The sequence below is a fragment of the Pollicipes pollicipes genome, unplaced genomic scaffold (assembly GCF_011947565.3).
Source record: "Pollicipes pollicipes isolate AB1234 unplaced genomic scaffold, Ppol_2.1 Scaffold_3087;HRSCAF=3621_pilon_pilon_pilon, whole genome shotgun sequence".
Classification (NCBI taxonomy): Eukaryota; Metazoa; Arthropoda; class Thecostraca; order Pollicipedomorpha; family Pollicipedidae; genus Pollicipes; species Pollicipes pollicipes.
The window spans coordinates 39,085,045-39,089,404 of NW_023596225.1; the positions used below are offsets into that span (position 1 = coordinate 39,085,045).

The 4,360-nt window shown below is 58.6% G+C and overlaps 1 protein-coding gene across 1 annotated transcript in view; it reads right to left on the bottom strand.

Annotated features, from left to right (window-relative positions):
• Positions 1-2,881, bottom strand: part of LOC119090127 (uncharacterized) — a 10,647-nt gene extending 7,766 nt beyond the window's left edge. The window contains exon 1 of the mRNA XM_037212922.1: positions 2,765-2,881. The gene's annotated coding sequence lies outside the window, so the exon portion shown is untranslated. The remainder of the gene's footprint in view (positions 1-2,764) is intronic.
• Between the last annotated feature and the right edge of the window lie 1,479 nt (positions 2,882-4,360).

The following is a 4,360-nucleotide window of genomic DNA, read 5'->3' on the forward strand; positions in this document are numbered from 1 at the left end:
CTCGCTGCACGGGCTGCTGACCGACGGCGCCGTGTCGGCGGCGGCGGCGGCGGCGGTGGCGGCAGCGATGGCAGCGGCGGCAGTGGTGACGGCGGCGGTGGCGACGGCAGCGCCCGTCGGCAGGCCGCCGTCGCGCGCGGCCGGCTGCTCGGCGCGCAGCGGGCCGCGCGCCTCCCGCGCCTTCTTGGTGAGCAGTCGCTTCAGCTTGGGGTCGGTCTGGTCGGTGGCGCGCTGGCGCAGCGACGCGATCAGCGCCGGCAGTGAGTCGCCGTCGACCGTCTCGCCGGCCGGCCGGCCCGGCTCCAGAGCGCGGCCGTCCGGCCGGGTGCGCCGCCGCGCCGCCGAGTCCGCCGGCGTCTGCGGCCGCGATCCGGGCGGCGAGGCGCGCCGGCTGACCGGCGCCGAGGCCACGACTTGGGCGCGCCGCCGGCTCTGCGCCTTCAGTCGCAGGCCGGCTGTCACGCTGGGCTTCAGCAGCGACTGGCCGGCGCGCGCCGTCCGCACCGTCCGCGGCTGCGGCGGGCGCGGCTGCGGCTGTGGCTGCGGCTGCTGGCTGCGGCTGGCTCGGCTGCGACTGCGGCTGCGGCTGCGGCTGCGGCTGCGGCTGCGGCTGCGACTGCGACTGCGGCTGCGGCTGCGACTGCGGCTGCGGTAGTAGCGTCGGCTGCAGCTGCGGCTGCGGCAGCAGCGTCGGCTGCGGTTGCGGCTGCGACTGCGGCTGCTGCGGCGGTGGTGGCGGCGGCGGCGGCGGCAGTGGATCGACGGCACTGCCGGGCTCACTGGACAGCTCAGCGACTCAATGACTGGCTCCAAGTGTTCCTCGAAAAACGCCAACAAGTCCTCCCGCGACTGAGCCATGATGCCTGCAACACAGCGCACCCCATCGTCGGACACGTTAGTTCTACGGCATGCCGTTTCACCAATGCCAACGGACCCGACGACCAGCCACGAGCAAGCAACGCACTCCAATCAGGCGACGTTAGTATGCATCCAGAGTGGTATCTGCCTCTAGTGTTCAAAAGCCGTGCCCGTGACAGGCCGGGAATGCCGGTCCCGCAGCATTCCAACTCCAAACCCGTATCATACAGGGATTCTCGGCGGATCTACCTATCTACGACGCAGAACAGGAATCACCCAACATTGAAATCACATGTCGTCGGGGACGGAGGTGTGACGAACAGCACATACCGGGTGATCACTTCACTCTACATTGGGACAGACAAGAAGCGTTTGAAAATTTTCGAGGACGTAGAAAAGCTCCGAAATGCATCCGCGTTACGCATGGGTCGGCGTTCACCACATTTACTGCACTGATTGAAGGAATTGATTGCAGTCATGCTTTTTCAGAGCACTTGGCTGTCACAATACATGAAAATGCTATAAGAAAAGTAAGCATACAAACAGCTGTCAATTAACAGCTAAAAGCGCTTTGAGCATTCCATATTGGCTCGCTTTACTAGCCCTCTTGTCTGTGCTGATAGTCTAGATGGTAATCCACCCGTAGCATCTTAACCTTGAAGGGAGTGTTCCACATCTACATGAGGTTTGAATTGAAATAGCCATCTTGAAGACCTTTTTGGTGCTGTTCACAGTCCTGCCCTTCCTACGACATAAGTCCCTCTAGTTTCTGAGCTAGGGACCCGTGAAAATTGGGAGAGGCATATCGGGTAGAGCATTTCAAAATCACCCTGGCATTCATGACATCATAACAACGTCATTTAAATCCTGCTATTACATAAGTCATGCGGCGATCAAGGCCCAGAATCTAATTGTTGAGGCGTTTATATTTGGCGTTCGTGAGCGCGATTTCCAGATATAAAGGCCGCCAATTACCTTTCAATCAATGCTGCGCAAGGTACGATGATGTAATCAAACCCAGACGCTTCTTTTAAAGGTTTGGTCCGAACCCTTTGAATGGATGGATTTCTGGGATCAGAGCTCACGCTAAGCAGTTCTTGTTGTGTGAACCCTGACCTCTACCACCCGATCGCGCAATTCCATGTCAACGGCAGAATTTGGTGACGAAAGCTTAACCTGCCGCAATGCTCGGCACGATCCGTCCTGCCCTCTAACGTCAAATGACCTTCAGCGTGACCGCTGCCACCGACCGCAGGCCACACCTGTCAAGGGCGAATAGCGAGCGCCCTAAAGCGACTCGAAACCACCCCGCCACGGGCGGGTGGATCGGAAGGCAGGCGCTCTAACCAACTGAGTCACCGGGACGGACAAATGCATTGGGCACATTTACTTGAGAGAATTTTGCTGTCTAGAGTAGTCTGTTACACTTCGAAAGCATACCAATAGCTATAAATGAACTTGTTTCGTCATATCTCATGTTTGCTTCAATATCTCAAAATGTGAAACATTCCCCTTAAGTCAACCCCTTCATGAGCTATGGCTGGGGCGCAGTCACCGCTTTTTTCTCTAGGATAAAGTACGGTCATAGACGGAAATATTTAACCGCAACGTTCCCGTTCCATTTTTGAGCACGCAGTATAATTTACGATCGATAGACCTCTGTGAACTTGCAGCATGTCATCTTCCTTTCCAATAACACTCCACACTTCCCGAAAGCTGCTCGGAAATCGCAATATTTCTTGACGTAGACCAAATAATCAGGCTGGCAACATACAAACCTCACGAGCTCCTTTCGAGTTCGCGGCCAGCCATCTGCCGACGTGCTCCCCTCATGACGGGATCACCCGTCAAACAAGCCACGCCGACGTCACGCAGCACGCGCCCGGCCCGCCCGCCCGGTACTCACCGCCGTCCGGCAGCGTCTCCTGGCCGGCCACGTCGTCGAACAGCTGCGTGGCGATGTCGGGCAGCAGCTGGTCGGCCGGCGGCCCCATCAGCGAGCCCAGGTCCATGCCCAGGCCGCTGTCGCCGAACAGCGAGTGGTGCATCTCGCGGTCCAGCGTCTCGCCGACCTGGCCGGTCACACCAGCACGCGGGGTCACGTCGGGCACCTCCTCGGCTACATCGCTGACAATCGCACTGTCTCCACGCGCGGCGGGCTGGAGCGCGCTGTGGTGCGGTACATCAGCCCAGGGCGAACGTGCATCAGGGCGGGTGTACACCGCGCCTGCGGTGTTGTTGACACTGCGCGGTGTGTAATGCCAGGAGCATCCCGCTACTCCCGCGAAGGTGACGCCGTCTCCGGCACGCCCCCGACGGAAGACAAGACGAACAAGGCTCTAACCGTCCCCCTCCCTTACGCGAGTTCGCTTCCCTTTCCTTACGTCTTCGGGGCGCCCTGGCGGCCTGCGGCGGACCGGGCGGGGACGGAGGGTTCGGTGTGGGCCGGCCCGCGCCACCCGTGACGACCTGACCTCCCGCGCGCCGCCCGCCGGACCACACGCGGCCGCGCAGGGTCACACTGGATGGGGGCGACCCAGCCCGGTGCAACCCTGCCAGCCTGCTTCTCTATAGTTAGCTATACTAGTCACGCCGTGAGCGTTCGGCCCATCTTACAAGTGACTTGAGCCCGCACTGCACCCGACGTACGTCATCGGTGAAGCTGAAGAACTCGTTGAAGGACATGTCGGTCAGGTCCATGTCGCCGGAGGTGACGGCGCCGAAGAGCGGCTGGCTCTCGGCAGTGTCGGGGGCACGACCGGAAGCCATCTGGCGGCAGACAACAGCGCATGATGAACACATGGCCTGTCATGGAAGTATGGTTGACGATGAGTTGGGGCTGCAGGCGTACCATTGACAGCACGGTTAACATTCGCCACAAGAAGAGGACACACTTTGAATATCAGGTATTCGCAAGCTTTGGCATTCAATTGATGCTTCCTGTGCTTCAGTTGAAGGAAAACCCTAAGCGCAGATTCTTCACAGCAGCGGTCTCCAACATGTGAGTCGTCAACCACGTCTGCGTCGTCTGCCTGTTTCCGTTGTGTTGCGGAGGTTGCTTGCACATAATGGGCGGACACTACAACGCTTTGTCCCATATGTACTGTTTATATACAACACATTTACATAAAATATGATTCAAAACATGATGTTGACTATTTCCGTAAAAAACTCATCACTCTAGAGAGCAATAATTTCCCTACCATTCGTCCAGGTGTGAATGATTGACACGACCTGTACTGTCTCGGCTTGGCCTCAATGCGTCACACTGCATACGTAACATTTCTAACAGCGCAAGCTCGTCACTAGTTTCTGTTTCGTGGTTCTCGTAGAGCAGCTGGACAACACATACCGGCGGCAGGAGGAGGTCTCGCCCTACTCGTCCGGCGCGCGAAAGAAAGCCGCTCCCAAATGGAGCTTTATAAACGCCAGAAGTCATCGGAGACTTCTTTGCAGACGACACTCAATCCACGTGTGAAGCAGGCCACGTGCCGGAAGCCAG